Consider the following 27369-nt stretch of genomic DNA (forward strand, 5'->3'; position numbering starts at 1 on the left):
ATGGTCTATGCAGTATATGCTTTAGAATATGTTAAGAGGTATGTGTAGGAACATTCATCTAATCAGTAACCCAGTCACCTCTGTTCTCCTTGAAATTATAATTCTCTTTGCCAGGTGATTTAGGCTTTCAATAATGTCTCTTTATAAATAATGGGATAATGCAACACAGAAGTCAGTTTATCCCTAGCGAACCACTGGAAGACTATTCATGAAACCATATTCCAATGTCAGTGCTTTAGTAATTATACAAAGCTGAGGTCTGCTGATACTCTCTATCTATCAAAAAAAAAAAAAAGGAAGAAAGAAAGAAAGAAAGAGAAAGAAATAAAGAAAGAAAAAAAGAAAGAAAGAAAGATCCACTTGAAAGTGATCAAATAAAAGATGCTGGAGTTAAAAAGAAAATACCTCTCTGTTCTACATTATTAAAAAGTATAAAAAGAAGTTGGAGCAATTTACCAGAGATCACACTTACATTAGGGTCCTGAGACATGGGTTTGGTAGTGAATGTTAAGAAGAACAAGGAAGATGGGAGGTATGACTAGGTTGAGAGCATAGACTGGCTGACACTCTCCATATTAGGGCAAATTGTTTAGTGATGATGTGACAGAAAAGAATAGAAAGAATTGGAAAATAAAACTCTCCAGTGATATTTTCCTCTTTTCATGAGTCTTGGATTTTTTTTTTAACTGTATCGTTATCCTTTATCTATCAATCTAGTCACTTGAGTGTAAGATCTGGTCTAAAACAGAAGCTTCTCTTGGCTTTCAGTTATGGAAGTCTTTGTGTATGTATGTACATTCCTCCTAACAAGGAGAGAGATGTAGGAAGAGGAAATATGGGAGTACCTTCAATAATTAATAGAAATAATCTGTTGTGATGTCACTGATTACATTAATCTCTTCTAAACCTTTCTGGGAAATAACCTCATTTTGTTCTGGAGAAATAATTCTTTGAAAACAGTAGGTGTTACCAGTGGACACAGAGTTAAAGGTGCAGAGAAACAGAGTAACTTTTAATTGCAGTGCTTTGGAGTCACCCGGCCCTAGGCTGAATACTGGATATCGTGAGGTATGTGTGTGGGTGGAGGCAGGTCATCAAAATTCTCTGCATCTCAGCTTCCTCATCTGTAAAATGGACATAATTATCAGGTTTTGCAAAAACTAAGATATTTAAAACATTTCATAAAGTGCTTGTACTTCTAAAATTCTTGATCAGTGGTAGCTGCCAGGAGTTGTGGTGGTAGTAGTAGTAGTAGCATCTGCTAGTAGTAACAGTAGTTGGAGGAGGAACAAGTAGTGGTGTTTTTCTGCAGGACATTGTAGAGTTCTTCAGTGTTGCATTTTTAGGATCCAATATTAAAGATGGAATAATCCAGCTACAAATACGTAGGGAGGTGACAAATTATGAGGTTGGGCTGAATGCTGCCAAACTGCCCTGATTCAAGGGAAAGGAGAGCCACATAAAAGACTGTCTTGGAGCAGCCAGTACCGTGGGAAAGCCAGAGCAGTCAGTGTGTTCTGCCAAAGGGGAACCAACTCAGTGGGCACCAGAAGCCTGTTCCTCTGCCACCACCATGTTGTAAATAGTAGGATAAGGGGTATAATTTTCATGACAGATTGGACCACAACCACACATAATATATGGAAATTAAAGATGCTAATTTAATACTTCTTATCAGTCATCCAACAAAATAAATAAAAATGCTAGACTACTTCTCTGTAATCCACTGGTTGGTTTTCAAATATCATTAGTCTCTTTTCAACCAACGACAAACAGAGGAATTGATTTTACTGACTTTTTTTTTTTTTGCAGACTTCACAATCTTTCATATTTTTCTCTTTTTCTTTAACAAATGTACATACCTGGAGAAAAGGGCTTGGTAAAGCAGAAAGGTGAGACAAAACTGCACTTGCTTAGTTACTTATTCAGGAAACACATAAGGATAGAGTCAAATAGACAAGCACCTTTATGATTTATGTTGTTGCATAAGAGACAGACTCAAAATTCAAGGTAGTATGAGAAAAATAAGAAAGAGGGTGGGGGCATTTTAACCTGTCACTGAAAAATAAGTTCTCCATCTTGACAGTGATGCATTTAACCCCATTTAAAAGGTTGAAGACAGATAATCACTTTTTGGGAGACATGCTGAGTGAATACTTTTATGTCCAGGACACATTGCATATCAACAATAATTGCTTTATTTGATTAACCAAGACAAAAATAACAGCTGAATCCATATATCAAAAGTCACTATGATTTTCTTACTATAGGTCTGTTAAACAAAACTCAGCTTCCTATAATCAAACTCTCTATACCACGTGTGGATCCTTTTTTAGAACACTTCTCCCCCAAAACAATATCCAGTCTCTGAACACCCAGTTTTAGGGGAATCATTATCTTCTATTTTATATAGCTCTTGTTTTTAGTATGCTCTTTTTATTAGTTCCCTGCAGCTGCTTTAACAAATTACTACAAACTGTGTGGCTTAAAATAACACAGGTTTATTATCCTGTAGTTCTGGAAGTCAGAAGCCTGTGTTGGGTATCATTGGGTTAGTATCAAGGTGTTGGTTGGACTTTGGAAGCCACCTTCTTTGCTTGGCTTGTGATCCCCTTCTAGCTCAGCAGGAGCTGGTCAAGTCTATTTCACACCACATAATTCTCACACTGATCCTTCTACCCCCCTCTTCCACACTTAAAGACTGTTACCATTACATCCAGGCTCTCTGGACAATCAAGGATAACTGCCCCCATTTGAAGGTCAGCTGATTAGCAACCTTAATTGTATCCACAACATAAATTCCTACCCATACAACACAATGTAGTCACAGGTGACAGGGATTGGGCATGGGCATCTAGTCATTTTTCTACTTAAGGCAGTTCCAGATGTTAGGTTCCATATTTCTCCCAATTAAATTTTATGCAGTACTGTTTATTGTACCCCATGGAATCACACTGAATAAGTCTAATTCATCTCTTACAGGACAGCCTTTGGAATGTGTGAAGACAGCTATCATGGTTCCCCAATTCTTTAAGCATATATTTATTTTAGTCACTTCATACTATAGTTTTACATATACTCCCTGTCCAAAAAAAATAATAATAACAACAATGAGTAGCATTTACCAAGCAGTGTGCCAGGTTGTGTGGATAAATTTACTTATTTACATATGTTTTCTCATTTAATTATTACAAAAACCTGATAAATTAGGTTCTCTTTTTTGTCTACATTTTATAAATTTAAGCTTTCTGAGATTGAGAGGGTTTATATCACTAACCCCCAAATTGCAAATAGAGCAAAAATTGGAAGTACAGCTTGAGTCAGGTCAGTCTGAGTATAATAGAAGCTGTTCATTTAACCATATGTTATACTAAAGAACAAATCCTATTTTGACAGTGTTTCTCTTAAATTATGGTTTCCCAGTATTGAATGTCATGTCTCAGATATTTTCTCTGCAACATATGAAGCTGTTTTGTCCCACTAATAGGTCCCCAAACCATTCAATGTTGAACAGCAGAAATACAGAAATGAATACTTCATCGGACCCAAAATATTTCTGCTAAAAGAAATAATGTTAGAATCTCCTGTACTACCAGGGCTGTTCACAGAATGGGCAAAGAGAAAAGGAGAGCTATCTAAAAACAGGTTCTACCTTTGCTTTGAGTATGTTGAAATATAATTATCTTTCTAACAACAATCTTATGCAAATTATTTTCAATATATCTTTTTTAAATGTGGGATTTGTTTAACATGTATCAGACTGCAGAACCTTGTTGAAGAGTCAAATTTAATATAAATATTAGATTTTAAAATGTTAATAGTACAATTAATTTTTGTCAAAACTCATTTGCACTTAGAAGCAATTCATCCTGACTAGCTCTGCTCAGTTTCTCAATAGCAAAAATAAAACACGTATGTTCTATTCTTATCACTGATATGTCTTGAGTACAGGTTCTTAGGCTGTCACAAACGTGGAAATTAGGAGGGAGGTTTGCCTTCTGGTCTTTCTTTCTTTAGCAGGAAGAAAATTGTGGGAATAATTTTTTTCTTTGAGGTTTGCTGGGAAAATTAAATGGGGGCAGTAAAGGGGTACTATTAACATGGTGATTTGGATTTCTGTATCTATATAGATATATAACTGAAGCTCAGAGAAGTTAAGCAGCTTACCCAAGGTCACACAGCTATCAGGTGGCAGAGTCCTTGGTTTAAGGATTTAAGGATCACTCAATTCTGTTGCCTTTCTAACCTGTTTTTTTCCTCTCATACTTTCCTACTTTGTGTACTTTGTACAAGGTTTCCCTCAGCCTGCAATGATCTCCCACATACACCCAGCTTAAAAATCTCAGCTCAAAAAGTTAGTTCTTCCAGGAAGATTTTTTGATCCCCTCCCACCAAGCCAGGTCAGGTCCCCTGCTATACATTCCCCAGGAACATATTTTTCCTTTATACTTATCAACTTTTAAAATTATTAGTATTTTTCTGATTATATGGTTAGTGCATGTCTTTATTAAAAAGTAAGCTTCACTTGGGCTTGAGAAAAAATATATATATAGACATACAGAAATTAAAAAGAAACAGAAATAGATCTCTGATATAGAAGCCCTAGAGTATGGGAAGACTTGAACTTAAGCTATTAATGACATAACTCAAGGAAAAGAAGCAAATTATTCTCTAAAGTTCATCTCAAGTCATTGCCCCTTGTGACATCTAGATAAACACTATGCTTTTCATTCAATCATACATTTAAATATCTGTATTGAGTACCTACTATGCTCCAGTCAGTGTGCTAGGAACTGGGAATTCAGGGGATTTTCTTAAAACATCGAACATTTCTACCCTTTTGAAGGCTATATTCTAGTCAGTTGACAGAGAAAATAAATTTGTAAAATCTATTTTATAATATATTGGATGGTCGTAAATGTTAAGGAGGAAAATGAAGCCAGGAGAAAGGGAAAGGGACTGTCAAGTTTAACCTAGAAAGGCCTTCCTGGGAAGATGGCATTTGAGCAAAGACCTGAAGGGAATGAGGGAGCAAGGCATGTGAATAAGTGGGTAGAAAGAACAGCAAGTACAGATGCCATTGTGTGGGTGGGTGCTGGAGGTCCTTATGGAAGATTCATGGTTTATATTCAAACTTGGAAAGTTTAGGGAGGAAAGAAGGAAAATCAGTGAAGAACAAGAAGCACATCCACTCCACTTTTAGGCTCAAGAATGAGGAGTGTAGAAAGAAAAAAAAAAAGACACTACTTGATTAGGGTCAGGGGAAGCAGGACCCTGGGGCATAGGTAGCCAGGCTCACTTTGAGTGAGGGAGTAAAAAAGCAACTCTTCTGAAAGGCATTGGAGATGCAGGAGATTTTGCTAATGATTAATCTTAAGGTTTCAGGAGTGAGTAATGGGTGGAAGATGTGGTCAGAAAGTGGGATGCGCAAAGCAGCATTGAGATTACGGTAAAAGACATAAGAAACAATGTGGGAGTGCTAGGCTTCTATTTGTGACTGACATACATGGAGAGAATGGCAGAAAGTCGTGATTATCTCAAAGCAGAAAGTGAGGGGGAAAGAGGTAGGGAAAAGTGGGAAAATTGTAAAGATTTGCAGTCTTGAGCTCCTAGACTGTGCTACTGGAGGTGTGCCTCGGAGTCGCATCACTGCCACTTGCTATGCTCTTGGCACAGCCCTTTGTCAGAAACTGTTGATTTTCTGGGTTAAGAAATAACTCACTGTAGTGTTGCTTGCTCTTTTAGCCAGAGGGAATTTGTAAGTTATAACAGGTTGGACATTAACAGTAAAGTGTCTTAGTTACTGAGGAAGATCTTCCTCCTTCAAAAAAGGTGAATCCTTTATAAAGAGTCTCTAATTTATTTCAGCGCTCAACATATCTAAGATAAAGCTGAAACTAGAAATGGAGAATAGTGAATAGTAAGCAAACAGCAAGGTTGAGATTCAGCAAAGGTATATGGCAAATTAACAGTACAAGCTATCAGGAGAACAGAAGTTAGACAAGCATCAACACAAAGGTAAAACTGAGAATGTATGTAAGTTCAGGAGGTAATTAAGGTGTTTGGTTTAGATTTTTATTAAGAAGCACGATGAATGTTGTCAAGGTAACCACTATGGAATAGACATAGAACATGTAATTTCTAAATCATTGGTGGGAAGGGGCAAATGGAATAATTAAAAAACCCACACAATTATTTAATTAAAAAAATGAAGACCAAAAGAGGTGTAGTAACCATGTCTTTATTTTGTATTTCTGATGTTTTGACATTTGAGGCCTTGCTATGTCTGGAGGGACTGCCTCTCTCAGGATTAGCAAATTCCTAGAAATAGTGAATTATTCACTTGTAAACATGCCTTTCACATGCAAACAAACCAATCCAGAGGCCATATTCCAACCTCCTCCTTTATTGGTTCTCACAGTCTGGGCCATTGTCATATGCTCTAATCATCCCAGTGTCAGGTTCCAAATAGTGACAACATCTTTGTACCAGGACCTGCTGAAATTATTCAGTTCATTAATCCTAAACTTACAGAAATTGAAGATTGAGAAAAAAATCTTATGAGAAGTCAGAGAAATTTGATTGCCCCTAAAGGAGCAAAAATAAAAATCAAATGTGACTTCTCAGAAACCACTCAAGAAAGACAGTGATGTGAAACATTTAGTGTTGAGGTGTCAAAAAAAAAAAACACTACCAACCTAGAATTGTGTATCCAGTGAAATTATCCTACAAAAGTAAAAGAGAAATAGACTTTCTCAGATAAGCAAAAATTGAGGGAACTTATTGCAAGTTGACCTGCCTTGCAAGAAATGGTAAGTTTTTCATAGAGAAGGAAAATGATTTAGGTAAAAAATTTGGATCTATATAAAGAGAGAGCACTAGAAAAGAAACAAGCATATGTAAAATAAAAATTCTTGTTTTTCTTACTCTTTTTCTTGATTTATGTATGTATTTTTATTTATTTTATTTTAAGGTTTTATTTTAAGCACCTGGTGCTTGTCATGGTGAATTTACTCCTTAATCCCCCATCACCTATTTCACCTATCCCTCCACCCACCTCTGCTCTGGTAACCAAGAATTTGTTCTCTGTAGTTAAGGGTCTGTTTCTTGGTTTTCCTCTCTTTAAAGTAATTATTGATAGATATGTGTTTATTGTCATTTTATTACTTGTTTCGTGATTGTTTCTGAAGATTTTCTCTGATCCTTTCTTGTCTTTCTTACTTTCATAGTTTGCTTGTTTTCTGTAGTGATACATTTGGATTTCTCTTTATTCTTTGCATGTGTATTAGTGGTTTTTGATTTTGTGGTTACCATTAGGTTTGTGTATAATGTCTTCTGCATATAGCAGTCTATATTAAGTTGATGGTTGTTTAAGTCTGAACCAGTTCTTTACTCCTCTCCTCCCCACGTTTTAAGGATATGGTGTCATATTTTACATCCTTTTATTTTGTGAGTTTTTGGACTTACTTGTTACAGAAATATTCATTTTTACTGCTTTTGTTTTTCCTACCTTTATACTGTCACTTTTGGTCTTTCTTTCCACCCAAAAGTCTCCTTTAATATTTCTTATGGGGCTGATTTAATTGACATGAACTTCTTGAGTTTTTGTTTGCCTGAGACACTCTACCTCTCCTTCTGTTCTGAATGATCACCCTGCCGAGCAGAGTATTCCTGGCTGAGATTTTTCACATTCAGCACTTCGAATATATCAAGCCACTCCTGTCTGGCTTGGGAAGTTTCTGCTGCAAAATCCACTGATAGCCTTATGGGGATTTCCTTTGTATGTAACTATCTTTTGTTTTGCAGCTTTTAATATTTTTATTGCTATATTTTGCAAATTTAATTATGTCTTGCTGTGTACCTTCTTTTGTTGATTTTGTTGGTGTTTCTCTGTGCCTCCTGCATCTGGATGACTGTTTGCTTCCCTAGATTAGAGAAGTTTTCAGCTATTATTTCTTCAACTAAATTCTCTGCCCCTTCTTCTCTTTCTTCTTCTTCTTTTTCTGGGACTCCTATAATACAAATGTTACTACATTTGATGGGGTCACTGAGTTCCCTAAGTCTTTTCTCATTTTGCATAATTCTTTTTTCTCTTTTGTTCAACTTACTTTTCCATTACTCTGTCTTCTAGGTCATTAATGCATTCCTCTGCTTCTTCCAGCCTGCTATTTGTTCCATCAAGTGTGTTTCTCATTTCATTTATTGAGCCTTTATCTCTGCTATGTTATTCCTTATCTCTGTGTTAATGGTCTCACTGATGTCCTCCACTCTTTTCTCAAGTCTAGCCAGTATTCCTATAATCATTGCTTTCAGTTCTCCATCAGGCCTGTTACTTATATCTGCTTTGCTTAGATCTCCAGCTGTGGCCTGGTCCTGTTCTAACATTTGGGGCAAATTCCTCTGTCTTCTCATTTTGTATAGGTCTCTATGCCTGTTTCTCTGTGTTAAAAAAAGTCAGCTATGTCTCCTCTTCTTGGGGTTAATGGCTTTATGAAGAAGAGGTCCTGTAGTGCCATGCAGTGTAGTATCCCCTGTTCTTCAGGGTCTGGTACTTCCGGGAATGTCTCCAATGTGTGCTGCATGTGCATGTTGGGTCCTGGCCACTTTATCCTTCAGGTCAGTCATCTGCAGACACTCTCTTTGCCTGTTGTGGGCAGTGTTTAGTCCCTGGCCTGCATGTGGCACATTTTAACTAAGTATATTCTCATCTGCTTGTGAAATGAGTCCTTTCACTGCTGCCACCAGAACCGAAGCCTCACAAAACTCCCAGATTGGGAGACATGCTGTTGGCAGGGGTTGGAGCCAGTCTTCTGGGGGAGAAGACCTACTGCACTGGCATTGAGGCAAGCTTGACTGGAAAAGGCAGTTTTTCTGAAGCATGACGGTTGGGGGTTGGGGGGGTGAGGGGGACAGGGCTTGGGTAAGCAAGTTACTTAGTGAGTGTCTGTGCTTTGCTTGTTCCTGCAGGTGGCCCTTTGCTTATGCTGAGAGGCAGGGGAGGGAAATGGTGCCAGCCAGTTCCTTTGTTCCTGGAGGCGTTTCTCTGTGAATGGTGCCTCTCTGGGATGCACTCCGAGATGAGCAAATAATCTCCCCACTATGTGCCCCGGCATTCTTTACATTGCTCTTTCTACACTGTATGTCTGCAGGCTGTTTGCCCTGACTTTTCTCCAAGAGAGCCCCAATGTCCTCCAAGTTCTCTCAGAGCTAAGCACACTGAACTTTAAAACTCCTGGTTTCAAGCTTTGCTGAACTCAAAAAATTCAGGCTTTCTCATTTTCCAAGTCAATTGCTATGAAGATTTGTTTTCCCCATGCACTCCCCTGTGTGCTAGTCTGTCTCTTGCCCTTCTCCATGACCCTAGCTCTCTTCTCCATGACCCTACTTCCCTTCTCACCACAGCAGCCATGATCCATTTCTCTCCCAAGTTGTGTGTCTGAATATCTTACCTTCTTCACTGTGGCGTCGTCTGTACCTTGAGTGGTGGAGTTTTTTTTCTGCCAATTCTCAATTGATTTCTGGGATATTTAGAATGATTTGATAGTTATCTGGTTGTATTCGTGGGATGAGGTTAGCCTATGGTCCTCCTACTCTGCTGCGATCTTCGCCTCTCTCTGTTTTTCTTATTCTTAATTAAGCTAACAGATCAGAATTTGTTCATGATAACAATAGCAAAACAATATATTTTATTATTATAGTATGTGTATAAATAAAATGAATGACACCAATGATAAAAGAAATGGGAGGGAGGGATTAGGAAAACTTTATTATAAAGTATACTACCTGTGAAACGATATAGTTTTATTTAAAAGTGGACTTGGGGGCGCCTGGGTGGCTCAGTCATTAAGCGTCTGCCTTCAGCTCAGGTCATGATCCCAGGGTCCTGGGATCGAGCCCTGCATCGGGCTCCCTCCTCCACTGGGAGCCTGCTTCTTCCTCTCCCACTCCCCCTGCTTGTGTTCCCTCTCTCACTGTGTATCTCTCTGTCAAATAAATAAAATCTTTAAAAAAAAATGGACTTGGATTACTTGTAAATATATAATGCTAACTCTAGGGCAATCACTTTTTTTTTTTAAAGAAGTAAAATTGAGGGACACCTGGGTGGCTCAGTCGGTTAAACATCTGCCTTCAGCTCAGGGCATGATCTCAGGGTCCTGGGATCGAGTCCCACATCTGGCTCCCTCTTCAATAGGGAGCCTGCTTTCCCCTCTGCCTGCTACTCCCCCTACTTGTGCCCTCTCTCTCTGACAAATAAACATTAAAAAATCTAAAAAGAAGTAAAATTGAAATGCTAAAAAAGGAGAGAAAATTGAATCATATAAAATGATCAGTTAAATCACAAAAAGCAGAAAAGAAGTAAAGACAAAAATAGGAACAAAGAACAAAGACAACAAATAGAAAACAGGAAACAATATGATAGATATTAATCCAACTTTATCAGTAATCATACTAAATTTCTGTAGTCTACACCAATTCAAATTCAAAAGGACTCAAATATATGTTGTTTATAAGAAACCCACCTTAAATATATAAACATGTAGGTTAAAAAAAAAAAGGAATGGAGAAAGGCATACTATACTAACATTTATTAGCCAAAAGAAAGTTGGAGTGCCCATATTAATTTTAGACAGAGAAAACTTCAGAGCAAGGGAAATTGTCAAGGAAAATAAAGGTCATTATATATAGCAGATGCTTCTACTGATGGTAGACTCAAGCTGCCTGTGGTGAACTTTGGCTCCCTGCCACCAGCAACACTTCCTGCCCCCCCACCCCTTTCTTTGGTACCTGTGGGCCCACCTCTATAGCCCCCAGCCTGGCTGCGTAGCCCCCACCTGCTCCTGCTACTTGGATGCTACCTTCACCTGCCAGACACTTCACCCTTAACTGGAGGCAAGCATACCTGTACCCAGTGGAACTAAAGCCATTCTAGGATTATCATAAACTGAGCAGGGGGGCCTGGGTCATTACATACTCCCCCAGCTAGAAGGTGTTCGTCTTGCCTCAATTCTTATCTCAAGGCCCTACCTTCTACCTAAGTGGAGTCTTCTGCACCCAGCACATCAGCCTGTACCAATAGTCCTCCACACCAGATGCCCTGTGCTGGATGCTGAAGCCTTGGGAGTAGACAGGACCAGCTTCTTGAGAGGGGCCTTCCCCAATAGGCAGAGGAGCCTGGTTCCTGAGGGGACAAGGACCCTTGGTTGCCCCCACCCCACTGAGGGAGTTCCCCTCCCCCCCACCCCCCAGGGCTTGTGTATGGATTATAAATAATATAAGGGGGAAAGGGGTGGGTGGGGTCAGGCTGGGGCCTCCCTTTCCCTCCCCTAGTCCACTATCCCTGCTGCCATTTGTTAAAAAATAATAATAAAAAGGATTTTTAAAAATAATAAATAAGAACATTACATGGTGATAAATGGATCATTTCTTCAAGAAAACATAAGAATCCTTAATGCCTGTGTGCCTAACAACAGAGTACCAAATTATGTGAAGTAAAAACCGATAGAACTGCAAGGAGAAATAGTTGCATCCACTATTATAGTTGGAGACTTCAAAACACCCCCGTCAGAAATTAATAGATCTAGTAGGCAGAAAATCAGTAAAGACATATAGTTGAATTTAACAGTACCATCAGTCAACTGGTTAAAATGGACATCTGTAGATAACTTCATCCAGCAACAGCAGAATACACATTCTCTTCAACCTCACATAGAACATATGTCAAGATAAACTACATTCTGGCCCAGGAAAAAACCAACAATTTTAAAAGAGTGAAAATCATGCAATACACACTCTTAGATCACAGTGGAATTAAACTATAAATCAAAATTTTAAAAATTGCAAAGTCGTTGGAGGTTAAATAATGCATCAGTCGAAGTAATCTCCAGAGAAAAAAAAAAATTTTAAGATTTTATTTATTTATTTGACAGAGAGACAGCCAGCGAGAGAGGGAACACAAGCAGGGGGAGTGGGAGAGGAAGAAGCAAGCTCCCAGTGGAGGAGCCTGATATGGGGCTTGATGCCAGAATGCCAGGATCACGCCCTGAGCCGAAGGCAGACGCTTAACGACTGAGCCACCCAGGTGCCTCCAGAGAAAATCTTAAAAATATTTTGAAATAAGTAAAAATGAAAATACAAATTACAAAATCTGTGGGATACACAAATTTATAGCACCAAATGCATTTTTAGAGAAAAAGAAAACCTAAAATCAATAATCTGAGTTTCTATTTTAGGAAATTAGAAAAAGAATAGCAAGTGAAATCCAAAGTAAGCAGAAGAAAAGAAATAATAAAAATTAAAGCAGAAATCAATGAAATTGAAAATAGGAAATCAATAGAGAAAATTAATGAAACCGGAAGTTGTTTCTTTGATCAACAAAACTGATAACTCTCTAGCCAAGGTAACTAAGCAAAATGGAGAAAAAAAAATTACTAGTATCAGGGATGAAAGTGGGGACCTCCCTATAGATTTGATGAAAAGTATATAATAGAGGAATACTATGAACAGCTCTATGCCCACAGATTTGACCATTTGGATGAGGTGGACCAATTTCTTGAAATATACAAACTGCCAAAACTCACACAAGAAGAAATACACAACATGAATAGGCCTGTAACTATTAAATAAGTTGAATCAGTAATTAATGACATCCAAAACAAAGTGCCAAGCCCAGATGAGTTCATTGGTAAATTATACCAAATATCTAAGAAATACATTATACTAATTTTCTAGAATCTCTTCCAGAAGATAGAAGCAGAGAGAATACGTCCTAAGTCATTCTTTGAGGCCGGTATTACTGTGATACCCAAAGCAGACAACAACATCATAAGAAATGTAAACTATAGACCAGTATCGAACATATATGCAGAAATCTTCAAGAAAAAATTAGAAAACCAAATCCAACAGAGTAGAAAGGGAGTTATTCACTACAAGCAAGAGATTTATTCCAGTTTTGTAAGCTTGGTTCAACCTTTGAAATTATAAATATATGAACCTTTGATAATAAATGTAATTCATCATAGTAATAGACTAAAAGAGGATAATCATGTGATCATCTCAGTAGATGCAGAAAAAGCATTTGATAAAATCCAACACTCATTTTTCATAAAAACGCTCAGTAAACTAGGAATAGAGGGGAAACTTCTTCAACTTGATAAGGAATATTAACCAAAATATCTACAGCTAACATAATACTGAATGGTGAGAAACTCGTGTATTCCCAGTAATTTCAGCTACAAGGCAAGGATGCCCCTCTAATCACTAAACTGATAAGCTAGATTTCATTAAAATTAAAAGCTGCTCTATGAAAGACAATGAGAACAGAATAAGAAGACAAGCTACACATTGGGAGAAAATATTTGCAAAAGACACATCTGGTCAAGTACTGCTAACCGAAATATACTAGGAACTCTTAAACCTCAACGAGAAGACAGACAATCCAATTAAAACGTGGCACAAAGACCTCAACAGATATCTTACCAAAGAAGTTTTGCACATGACAAATAAGCATATGATCCTCTGTATCATGTGTCATCAGGGAATTGCAAATTAAACCACAATACCCCTACACATCCGTAGCATGCTCAAAATCCAGACACCGATGGCACAGATGCTGGTGAGGATGTGGGGTAACAAGAAATCATTGCTGGTGGGAATGCAAAATGGTATGGCCACTTTGGAAAACAGTTTGGCATCGTTTTGTTGTTTGTTTGTTTTTTTTTTTAATAAAACTAGATATATTCTTACCATACAATCCAGCAATCCTACTGCTTGGTTATTTAAACTGTTGCAAACTTAGGTACACACAAAAGCACACATATGTATGTTTATAGCAGCTTTATTCATAACTGCCAAAACTTATATGCAACCAACATGTCCTTCATTAAGGGAATGGATAAATAAACTATGGTACATGTACATCCAGACAATGAAATATTAGTCCATGATAAAAAGAAATGAGCTATCATGACATGAAAAGACAGAGACCTTAAATACATATTACTAAGTGAAAGAAGGCAGTGTAAAAGGGTCTCATAATGTAGCATTCCTACTATATAATACTTATAGAGCCAAAACGATGCAGATGGATTGAGATCAGTGGTTGTCAGGGGTTAGGAAAAAAGGAGTACAGAGATTTTTAGGGCAGTGAATATATTCTATTTGATACTTTAATGATGGGTACATGTTTACCAAAACCCATAGATTGCACATCAAGAGTGAACCCTGATGTAAATTATGGACCTTGAATGATAATGACATATCAACATAGGTTCATTGATTGTAATAAATGTACCATTCAGTTGGGTAATATTGAGAGCAGGGCACCCTGTGCATATGAGGGGACAAGGGGATATGAAAACTCCCTGTACTTTCTCCTTAACTTTTCTGTGAACCTAAAAATGCTCTAAAAATAGTCTATTTTTTTCTTAAATTTTGTGTAAGGTTTAATCAACTGCTTTCAACTTTTTTATGTATTCATCTATGTCAGGGTATGTTAGTTATAGTTGTTCAAATAACAAAAGTAAGACATAGGAAAAGAAATAGATAATAGAGCCATGAAGACATTAAGTTTTGGATCTGAGCAAAAAAATTTTTAATAATATGGTGACATTAACTTGTATAAATCTGGTTTGTAGTTTATAAAGGTGATCTCATTTACTTTACCTTATTTTATTAATACTACCTGTGAAGTGCATGATGCGTCAGATGTTTTTATTATTTCACAGTAAGAAAACTGAGGTTTTGTGACTTGCCCAAAGTTGCAAAAATAGTAAGTAGTAGATTTTTTTAAAAGAAAATGTATGATATGTTCATTACTCCTTTACTTAACAAGATAGTAGATAAAAGACCTGTTCTAAAAGTAAAAGACTGCAATTATTCTTGAGATACTTTTGATACTACAAAAAATGATTTGTATAAAATAATCCATCATTTAAATAAAATCTTTCACTTAAATTATTACTAGTGAGAATATTTAGTTACCATCTATAATTTGTAATGTGAAATGGTTATTTGAAGCTTCTTGGTAAGAAAAGAATAATCATGTTATAAAATCAAGCTTGAATTTAATATCAAAATCATATAACAGGAGCAAAATGGTAGCACAGAGAATTTAACAGTAAGCTAAGAACTGACAATTCACAGTCTGATTCATTAATTTGCCATCTGGCGTTCATTATATGCCTCAGTTTCTACTCTGTGAAATGACAAGGTTGATACTAAATGATCTCAAGCACTAAAATTCTCTGATTCTATGCTCATGTGGCACTATATTTTAAAGCACATATGCCTCCTGTAAAGTGAAATTAAAGTGAATAAGCACACATAAATGGTACAATGATTAAATTTACTGAGAGCTAAAAGTCATAGCATATTAGCCTTACATATGAAAAATTCGCCTAATGAATCAAACTTGAAGAATCTGTCAGTGTGTAGTTGTTTGACAGAGAACAAGAACTGTGAAATTGCTGATTTTATCCTAATGATTTCTTGTTCCATGGGTCACACACAGGAAAAAGGGGGATCAGTAAGTTTCTCATTAATACATATCAGGTTGTAAAAGAAAAAAAGTATCTTTTGACATTGCAATGAACTATAATAGTCTTAATGAATATTACTGCTAAAGTACCCATGCAAATTAGCGTTTTCTTGTATGCTTTAGCTTGAAAGAAATTAAATTTGGTCTAAATGAATTAAAACAGTGGACCTAAGGGACATCGGATCATTTCTGTGTCTCAATTATTTTACCTTTGGTCAAATTTTCTTGGAAATAATTATTTGCCTTGAAACTGCTATTCTGGTTGGTTCTGTCTCTGTACTGTATTATGCAGCTCAAGAAGCCGTGGAGTGTGGATTCCAAGTGTGATGCCCACTATGAAACACTCAACGTTTGGAGGGATAATTTCAGAATCAGATTTATCCTGAATGTAGATACCTATACCATTACTAAAAAATGTTGAAATTCTGTTAGGTATAATGAGCAATGTTTTAGCTTTAGGGGAACCCAGGAGTGAGTGGGAGCTGTCCAAAGATTATATACTATAAGACAATCCTTGTTTAGGTACAAAAATCAGGTCAAAATTAAGATAAAATCAAATCATATATTTCATATTTCATGTGAATATGTTATAAGAAATGTGTTCTGTATATGTTGTGAAATCATATGCACAACAGAATACTTACCAAAACAAATGTCAGGCTTCATGATCATGGTGAACATTTAGCAACACTGAGTAGAGGTTACCAACCAAATGAGGGAACATATGTAAAAGAAGATAGTATAAAACCAGTGTTTCTCAATTTGGCAATGTTGACATTTTGGGCTAGATACTTTGCTGAAGGGGCTGACCTGTGCAATGTAGGATGTCTAGCAGCTTCCCTGACCCTGATCAATTAGATAACAGTAGCACCACCACATGAAAGTTGTGAAAACCGAAAATGTCTCCAGATATTGCCAAATGTCCCAAGATGGGCAAATTTCTCTCCCAGGTGAAGACCACTGGCATAAAGAAAGATCCCAAAGAAAGGAGGTAATCACTGTAGGAACAAGTTTTTTGCATCTTGGATTCATTTAGCCAGTGAGGTATGGCTAGATTGACCCTGGTGGTGTCACTATCGCTAATGACTAAGAAAGAGTATATTAGAATGTACTGGTATATTTGTGCCTGTTGTTGTTTGTCCGAAGCCCTAACATTATAAAGGAGAGTGGTTGTTTTATTTATTTTGACTCTGTTTTTGTTTTGACACCACCTATAAAAAAGCACCGTGGAAAGATTTAGAATTTCAACCAGTAACTCACTTGCATGCCTAACTGATTGGTGCAATATATAAGATAGAGTGGTTCATTGCACACTTAAGGAAGCATAACCTACATAGGAGGGGGGTGGGTAGAAAACATGTCAAATTGTTACCCTAAGGATAGAGAGTATAAATCCTTACTCACTAGGGTTCTGCAATTGGAGAAATAAATGTATAGACCAATGAAAGAGATAGCTGTCAATTACTGAGTTTTGTAAGCTCTTGGCGATGTATTAAACTCTCTTATACCTTCACAAAACATTGTTTCCCCCCACTTTGACACTAAAGGCAGGCATTTTCATGGATACACACCTATGTAATAGAAAAAAAAAACAAAGAAAAAGGGATAGCTTATTAATTTTGTGAATAGAGAATTGTTTGCAGTAGGGTACCTGGGACTACATGCTGTGTCTAGACTTGTTTCACATTTTAATAAAGTAGTTCAGCTTCTCACATAATAATTGATCTAAAAGAGTATGTGCAAAATGGAATATGCAGGTTTGCAGATGATAGTCAGTTCATCTGAAGTAGTTACAAGCTGATGCCGATAAGCTGTGGAGAGAACTCACAAGGATATCACAGAGAACTCAGAAATGGGCTATATGCCTCCATTACTGCAGTTGTTGCATGTTATATTTAAGAAGTAATCTAAATAATTTTTGTGAAATAATGGATGTTAAATTATTCGTTTTAATTCTGGAGAAGAGCTAAAAGTAACTTATTTGGATTAAAATTACTGGACTAATGATTCTGAAGAAAGACAACATTAAAAAGGATATTTTTAATAGAATAAAATATAGGTAATAATACCAAAACAACAAAGACAGTATTCTCCTAACTTCCAAATAAGCTATGGTAAATCAAAACAGTTAAGCTTATAGTTATAACTGCCCTTCAAAGAAGACATAATGATAATTTCAGTGGTTTTGCATCTCACAATAACTATGATCAATAAATTTAAAAGTCATATGTAAGAATAGACTGCAGGTAAGAATTATTTCCATCTGTACAGAGGATATATTCTTCATTTATAAACTCATGGAAAATGTGATTAAGATAGACATGGACTTTTTCAACAAAGCCTACAATAAAAGAACTAAGCAGATCCCATTATAGCTTGAAAGAGATAATAAAGAATAAAAACATCAGGTCTTACCTTATACCTAACATTTCATAGAACCTGGAAGATGCCCTAATATAATGTATATCAAACCTTTATTTATTCTTTTGTTTGTTCAACTGTCAACATGTTAGTTATATTTGGACTAGCCGTAAACACTGAATTTTATATCAAGGAGGAGAGTTATGCTTTCCACAGAGCAAGCATGAGATATTTATGAGAAACAAATGAGGTAATAGACATGATAGGCACTATAAATTGTAAAAGTAATGCAAATAGAAGCTACCTTGTGATTGCATACAGGTCAGAACTTGATTGTGGTAGATTGTTCAGTAGCCATAAATTCTTCCTCTCCCTACATCCACACCCTTTAGGAATTAGCTCTTACACTGACTTTGAGCTTGGTCTCATGACTTGCTTTGACCAATGGGACAATATCAAGCATAAGGCAAACAGAGACTTGAAAAGTACTTTTCATTGGGGCTTACCTTCTCTTGTTCTGCTTGGAATCCTTCCACTTCCATGGAAGAAAGACTGAGCTGCCTGCTGAAAGAAGGATTGTGACCTTATCATCTCCATCACACCAGCAAACAACCAACAACTGTAAGCTATGTGAGGGAAGCCATTCTCAATCTTCTACACCTAATGAGTGACCACAGACACATTAGCAGGTACAGTAGAGATCAGCCAAAGTGCCCTAATTCAGAATGGCCCAGTTCACCCACACACTCATGAGCTAGATAGATTTTTTTAAGCTCTTAAGTTTTGGGTTGTTTCGTTTTAAAGTAGAAGCTTATTCCTTAACAGTTTGCTTCCTAGAAGTTAGATATATTTACAGAAGATCTAGCCCTTTTGAATTTTATCTCCTGAAGAGAGTTACACCTTCCCAAGAGCAAACCCCATAGGGCTTTGGTAAGAAACAGCTAAGAAGATAGACATGAAAGTGTATTGCAAATTGTAAGAAGTATTTCAGAAGTTAAGATGTCATAGATTCATTTTTTCTTGTTCCTCCTCTCTAAAATACAGCTAAGTACTCTAGAAATAATTTTATAGACAGTCATAAAAGGACTGAAAGCATGGAAAGAAGTTGCCGTGGCAAGGAACCTCAAGACAAGAAGAACAACACCACAGAATATTTCCTGGATTTGCTTTTCATCTATCATATATGTTAGAGTGGGCATTGGTGAGGGTTGTGACCGGAAACTACTAATGGGCATAGGAAGGAAGGAAGGAAGGAAGGAAGGAAGGAAGGAAGGAAGGAAGGGAGGGAGGGAGGGAGGAAGGAAGGAAGGAAGGAAGGAAGGAAGGAAGGAAGGAAGGAAGGAAGGAAGGAGAAAAACATCCTCTCTCTGGGCAATGGATTGGGAAAGGGGATGCCTAACTTCCCTGACCCAGAGGCGCCAGCAGATACAGAAGAGAATACCCACCGAACAAGATATCTAAAGAATAGGCCAGGCAAAGTAGTCTCTCTATCGTGAGTCCAGCCTCCCTCACCCAGTGGCCCATGGAAACACCTTTCATTCCCAAGGTGACTACAGCAGAATTCAGTGGGAATTCAAACTGTCAGAAGAATGAAGCAAGAGATCAGAAAACTAAATTCTCTTTAGGATACAGCCCAGGAAAGTAGGCAATAACCTGCACATTGAACCTAAACAGAGACTTCTTGCTAAAATAAAAGATGTAAATAGGATCGAGGGTTTCTTAACACAGTATCAAGAATGTCAAAATACAACCAAAACTCACTTATTGTACCAGGAACTAGGAAAAGCATAGATTGAATGAGAAAAGACTCTCACCTGATGCCAGTGCTGAGATGACTCAGCTGTTGAAACTATCTGACATAAACTTCAAAGCTCCACGTTTTTAACAACTAATTAAAAATTCCCAACACAGGTGAAGAAAAATAGAAATTTTAGCAGGTGATTTGGTAATATCTAATCTAGAAAAGATTGAAAACAACAAAATGGGAATTATAGAACAGAAAAATATGACTGAAATAGAACACTCACTGGACAGACACAATAGTAAAGTGAAGTTAAAAGAGGATGGAATCAAGAAACTTGAGAACAGAGCAGAGGAATTTGCTCAACCTGAATAACAGAAAGCAAATAAACGTTCCTTCCTCCCAAAACAAAGAATGAAAGCTCTTGGGGCTGAAAAGGTATTTGAAAAAATATGGCTAAAAACTCCCCAAATTTGGTGGAATACCTAAGCTTATAGATTCAAAAGCTTAGCACATCTGAATAGGTTAAATACCAAAGAATCCATTCCAAGACACATCATAGTTAAACTTCTGAAATGTAAAGACAATGAAAAAGAATTTTAAAGCATCCAAAGGGGTATCAAATCAAATGAAAGCCAGTTTTTCATCTGAAACAATGGAGGCTAGAAGAAATGAGCATAACATTTTTCATGAGCAGAAAGAAGAGAACTGTCAGATGTGAATTCTACATCTAGAAGAACTATCAGGAATGAATAAGAAATAAAGACATTCTCAGATGAAGGGAAACAGAAAATTTGTTGGAAGCAGACCTATTGTAAGGAATGTTTAACGAAAACTCTCCAACAGAAAAGAAATAATAACAGAAGGCATAGAACTTCAGAAAGAAAAGAAAATGAAATGGTAAAAATATAGGTACATATAAATACTATCCTGATGAATTTAAGTTATATTTCATAATAGAAATAAAAATATGATCTGTTGTGTCATTCAATACACTGAGGAAATAACTAAAACAATCACATATGTATAATGAGATTTATGTAATATTACATATAGTATTGGGAGAATAAACTGGCCTAAAAAGAAGTTTTTAATAATCCACTTAAAAGTGGTTAAATGAGGATACCAACAGACCATATTTTAATGTCCAGAGCAACCACTAAAAAATAAATTGTACAAAGTGATACACTGAAAATTGCTATAAATCAATCAAGATAGAATCCTAAAAATTGTTCTGGTAACACACTTGAAGGAAAGAAATGAGAAACAGAGGAAAGAAGGAATAAACAAAACAAATCATAAAATGTCAGCAATGCAAACATAATACAAATATAATCTGGAATGCAGTTGATTATGGAATAGAACGTGAATGTGGCCCACCACTTCTGAAACTCATGGATCAGACATTTGAATTAGCCTCAATTGTGTTTAAATTTGGCTCTGAGGTTTAAATAGGTTTTTTGGGGTAATGATCCAAGATGTTACTCATTTGGGGAAGAATACTCCGTCATTTAGCCATGGGTGAGAGAGTCTTGATGGAAAACTTCATTAAGAAAACTTAGTTTACTTCCAAATCTATATGGTAACAACTTGTGTCTTTCAGGTTTCAGGGTACTTACAGACATAAGACTGCATACTTTCGTGATTTTAGGTTTAATCTTGTGAAAAATCATTAAGGACACAAAAAATATGATAAAGAGGTGAATGGAGATTGACAATGAGATTTCATTTTTCACCCAGTCAATTGACACGCATTTAAACTGTTGATATCCAGTGTCTAAGAAAGTACTCTCTTTAACTGTGAATGAGAAAGTCAATCTATGCGGTTATCCTGTAGGAGAATTTAGCGCTATCTATTCAAATCTCAAACCTGCAGGTCCTGTGATCCAACATTGCTACTGCTTATCTATTCTAGAATAACACTCAGTGTTCACTGATGTATACTGTAGAATTGTTTGTAAAAACAAACATTTTGAAACAATCTAAATGTTCCTGAATAAGGTGATGGCTATAGGGACTGCCCTGGGCATAGTTCCTAAGACCAACCCAGAAAGTAATATTAGTGAACAGTCTTTGCATGAAGAATCTTTTTGAAAGGAGATAAGATAGAAAATAGGGTATTGACTCAAAGGACAGAACAGACCAACTCTTACTAGTAAGAGTAAGAGAAAGTGACAGGTTGCCAGAGAGATGGTACCTAATGGTTTAGAACAGAGAGACCATGAGACACAAATGCAGACCAGAGCCCTTTCAGGGTGACTTACAAATATGCCGTCCTAGATAGCACATAATGGAGCAGCCTCCCAGCAAACACATTGTATAAATTAATCGTAGGCTATAGTCCTTGTTTTTACAATTTACTTTCTCTGGAGAGGAAGAGGATTTTCCTTCAGGTTTAACCTAAATGTTCTGAAATTTCAGATATACACATACGTATTTGGAACCAATTTGTTTGGATTTGTTTTGTTTTTTGTTTTTGCTTTGCTTTGGGTTTTTTTGCACACTCCTCAATACTAAGTGTGCTCTTTTGTCTCTCATATCTTTCTTTCCTTATAGAAGAATTTCCTTTTTCATCTCTTTAAATATTGCCTACTCTCCATTCAAATTATTTTTCTGAAGCTCCATTTAGATGATTTTTTTCTGAAGCTCCATTTAGATGATGTTTTTCTGGAACTTCCGGACCTATTGTCCAAATCTCTAAAGTTTTCTTTCATGATTTCTGCTTTTTTTCTATTTTGTCTCTTTTCCAGCTTTCTTGTTTACAGCCATGGCCATTTTATGCATTAGCCTATTCCAACAAGTTCCTTTTTATTTATTTATTTTTTTAAAGAGGGTGGAATAGGGACACAGGGAGAGAGAGATTCTTAAGCAGGCTCCACACCTAGCACGGAGCTGACACGGAGCTCGATCTCACAGCCCTGAGATATGACTTGAGTTGAAGTCAAGAGTCGTACACTCAACTGACTGAACCACCCAGGTGCCCCTAGTTTGTTTTTAATTTTATAGCTCTTGTTGGTTCTTCCTTATATTCACCTAATCTTATTATTGAATAAAATGCAGTCTCCTTTAAAAACATTGTTTTTAGTTTTCAAAACCTTGTTCTCTTATTTTGTTTCCATATATGTAAGTTTGTCCCATGTTACTTGTTCTCTCTCTTTAATGGCACTGACCTCAAGCAAGTGTTAAGTAGAAATTATGTATTCATCTTAGTAGTTGAGTTTTCCTATTAGACTCTATTTTTCTTCTTCACACAACTCACCAGCTCCAGCCATGGTCTTTTCTTCTGCCACTTATCAGTGAGAATGGATAAGATACAGAACTAGACACTGACTGAACAGCTAGTAATCTGTCGTGCGCCTCATTCCTCTCAGGCATCCATTGCCAGATAACAAGATACTGCCCCGAGTCTCTGATGGAAACTCACTTACTCATTTTTTCATCTTGGAAATAGATACTTGGATCTTCACTGCCTGTCCTGAGAAGCATTTGACAGAGGTTAAACTGTCAGGTTGCTCCAATGACCTAGGACATTGTCCCTGAGCTTCCTCCTATTTTTTCATATAACCCTACAACCGTAAAATTCCTTCTGAAATAAGTGATATCCCTTGATCTTTTGGGCTGCAATTTCCCTCTTCCATTTCTATCTGTCTGTGGTTGCTCAAAATTCCCTTGTTACATTAATTTTTTTAAAGATTTTATTTATTTATTTGACAGAGATAGAGACAGCCAGCGAGAGAGGGAACACAAGCAAGGGGGAGTGGGAGAGGAAGAAGCAGGCTCCTAGCGGAGAAGCCTGATGTGGGGCTTGATCCCACAACGCCGGGGTCACGCCCTGAGCTGAAGGCAGACGCTTAACTGCTGTGCCACCCAGGTGCCCCTACATTAATTTTTTTTATGAGTGTGACTTTTAGGAAAGGGGTTCTGTGGACTTGCCAGGTGTACTTAGTTAGCCACCTAGAAATGAAAATCTATATCATCTAATATCTGTTGTNGAGAGGGAACACAAGCAGGGGGAGTGGGAGAGGAAGAAGCAGGCTCCTAGCGGAGAAACCTGATGTGGGGCTTGATCCCACAACGCCGGGGTCACGCCCTGAGCTGAAGGCAGACGCTTAACCGCTGTGCCACCCAGGTGCCCCTACATTAATTTTTTTTATGAGTGTGACTTTTAGGAAAGGGGTGCTGTGGACTTGCCAGGTGTACTTAGTTAGCCACCTAGAAATGAAAATCTATATCATCTAATATCTGTTGTTATCTAGAGATCAAGAGCTAGGGATCAGGGGTCTCAGTTTTTAGCGTGATGACCGTTTTAGAGACTTTGTTAAAAGCCCTTAAAATGAAGCATTTGTATGTATTAAAATTTCAAATAAACATAACCTTTGACTCAGCAATTTAAATTCTGGGAATGTGACCAATATTGTTAATGATACCATTAAGTTAAGATGCTTAGTTAAGGACATTTATTATAGCATTTTTTGGAATAACAAAATACTGAAAGCCATATGGATGTCCTTCAGAACAGTTGACTACAAATTTTGGGTTATTTTACTATGGTATATTATGTAGCTGTTCCAAAAAAAAAAAAAAATGAGGAAAACATACAAGTGTTGACTCGCAGGTCTGACAGTGATTTACCTTTAAGTGAAAATATCAAGTTATTGAGTAGTCTATGAAAGACAATAAACAGACAGACAATGGATACACTGTATATACATAGTTGAGCAGGGGTTGGGGTGCTGACCCCTATGGAGTTGAAAATTCCCCTATAACTTTTGACTCCCCAGAAACATAACTACTAATAGCCTACTGTTTTTGTTTCATTTTTTTTTTTAATAGCCTGCCGTTGACTGGAAGCCTTACCAATAATATTAGCAGTCAAATAACAAACATATTTTATAGCAAGTTCTGAATAAATATTCTTTGCTTGTACTCATTTGGTTGGTCTTCATTTATTCCCACATATATAAAGTACAATATTGTTTGTAAAAATAAATTATATAGCATATAAACAATTGTGTATGTTTAAATAACAAAAAAAGGCTACACATGATTTTAAGAGTAATTACATCAGGGATATGGGATAGCATATATCAGTTTTTAATTCAACTGACTGAAAAAAAAAGATACCATGATACATTAACCCACCCATTTATCCACATAGCTTATTTCATATAACAAGTAAATTCTGATGGTCATATTAAATGTTATGTTTTTCTATCTTTATAAACATTGGGTGCTCCATGTGACTCTTTTATGAGACTTCAAACAGTTGTTCTACTATGTGAATGGGATTTCAGAATTAGAGTCCTTAAAATGACTAGATAAAAATTTATTTTTGAACTACAGATATTTAGCTTAGTGAGAACAAAATTTTTAAATGCTTTCCTGCTTTTTCTTTTCAATATTCACTCCATATTTTATTCTCATCCAAGTTAGACTTGGACACTCTTTAAAATGTACTTGAGTTTTGTCTTGAGTATTGCTATATCCAGAGGAACAAAGAATTTTTCTTATGGGCCCCTTCCTGCTGGACTTCCTAGTGCATTTGATTCCCTGCTATTAACCCAGGGGACCCATGTTCACAATCACTTTGTGCTTAAGACCCTATAGGTTTAGTTGTGTATAGACACTCCTATAAAAATTATTACTTTTTTTTAATATACTAAACAAATGTTTGCCCATATCCCTATGGCTTGTGGCTAAAAGACGACTAGGAGATCAACCAGTCAAAACAAAGCTGAGAATCTCAGCTATTCTTGGAAACATTATTTGCTTGAGGGGGAAACCACCATGAGCTTTCAACAGTATCTTGTAGCCTTTTGTTAGGAGAGTGGAAAAAACCCCCACAGTGTAGTCAACCTTTAAGCCCTGAGTCCCTTCAAAAGCTTTTCAGTGGCCCTTGATAAATGAAAAATGTGTAATTGTAACAAAATAGTTGCAGTCAAATAAAACAGAATTCAATTCTTAGCCATATATTTAAGGAAACTCATGAGTTCATCAGCTTTCCCAAGACTTTTACTATCTACATGGGTAACAAAAAATGCTTCATGTTGTAAGGTTAAAAAAGGAGGACATTCTTCTGTTTTAACTCAAAGCTGTATGATTTTTTTCTTCCCAAGAAAAATTTATGTATATATACAAATTTTATATATTCCCTTATTAAGAAAATATTTCTTATTACATTAAATATTTATCCCTCTGAATTTAATTCAGTATATAATTACTCAAATATCACTTGTTTTTATCAGAAAAGACTAAGAATTAGTTGTCTTCAGCCACAGAATTCTGATAACTATTTATCCTCTTGTCAAAAAATCATGATTAAGTGATCTACATAAAATCTTCACCATAACTTTTTGCAGTGACTATGTTGGACTCCAATCACCAGAAATGCATATTTTAGGATCATATTTTTTTAGGACAGATTGTTTGGATTGACTACCATTTACGAAGATGGTGGGGATAGAAAAAGTGCTTGTCTGAAATGAAGGTGTTGCATGCATTCTGAATTTATCTGGTATTTGATTCCATTCCAATTTAATCTATGCATTCCTATGTCATTTATTGCCATGGTAACTGGATACTCATTTAAAAAATCACATCAAAATGTGAGTGAGGAAAGATGCAATATTTAACTGACTATAAACTCTTAACATGATGGGAAATATTTTAGTGATAAGTGAATATTTAAGCAAATATTGTCTGATATAAAACTAATATATTTAAATGAGTAATTGCTATTTTGTCCCCCATTCATAGAATTAAACATCGCTCTGTTTTTTTCTATAACATTATTTATGTTATTTTGATTTTAAAAGTAATATATGCCACTTTTGGGAAAAAAAAAAACTTGGAATTTTACCCAGAGAGGGGTCCATATGGTGTTGTTCTGCGTTCCCATCGTAACTTAAAGGGAAAATTTCACAGTATCTGGAGTCCTTGATATCAGGCAAATGAAGGAGGAGGATGTCCTCAAATTCCTTCTAGTAGGAACCTTGGCACCAATATTGACTTTCAAATAGACCAGTACATCTACAAAAGGAAAGATGATGGCTCTACATCATAAATCTCAAGAGAACCTGGGAGAAGCTTCTGCTAGCAGCTCATGCTATTACTGCCATCACAAACTTGGCTGTTGTCACGTCATATCATCCAGCAATACTAGTCAGAGACCAGTGCTAAAGTTTGTTGCTCCTACTAAAGACCCACCTATTGCTGGCCCTTTACTCCTGGAAACCATTAACCAAATCCAGGCAGGCTTCTGGGAGCGGCAACTCCCAATGGATGCTGATCCCTGGGCTAACTACCAGCCTCTCACAGAGGCAGTTTATATTAACCTGCCTACCATTGCTCTGTGCCGGGTGGACATTGCCATCTGGTACCACAACAAGAGCGCTCAGTTAGCAAGTCTAATGTGGAGGGTGCTGACATTCTGCGCATGCGTGGCACCGTCTGTGGTGAACACCCGTGGGTGGTCAGTCACGCCTGATCTCCGCTTTATAGAGATTCTGAGGAAATCGAAAAGGAACAGCAGGCTACTGCTGAAAAGCCATGACTAAGGAGGGATTGCAGGCTGAATGGACCACACCAGCTCCTGAGTTTATTGCTACTCAATTTGTCTGAAGATGTGCAGGTATCATTGATGCCTGTCCAGCAGTTCCCTACTGAGGACTGGTCTGCAGCTCCCACTGCTCAGACCACTGAATGGGTAGGAACAACCACTGAATGGTCTTAA

The 27369-nt window shown here is 36.8% G+C and overlaps 1 pseudogene; it reads left to right on the top strand.

Moving 5' to 3' along the window:
- Positions 1-27369, top strand: LOC100480734 (annotated as a pseudogene).

The sequence above is a fragment of the Ailuropoda melanoleuca genome, chromosome 4 (genome assembly GCF_002007445.2).
Source record: "Ailuropoda melanoleuca isolate Jingjing chromosome 4, ASM200744v2, whole genome shotgun sequence".
Lineage (NCBI taxonomy): Eukaryota > Metazoa > Chordata > Mammalia > Carnivora > Ursidae > Ailuropoda > Ailuropoda melanoleuca.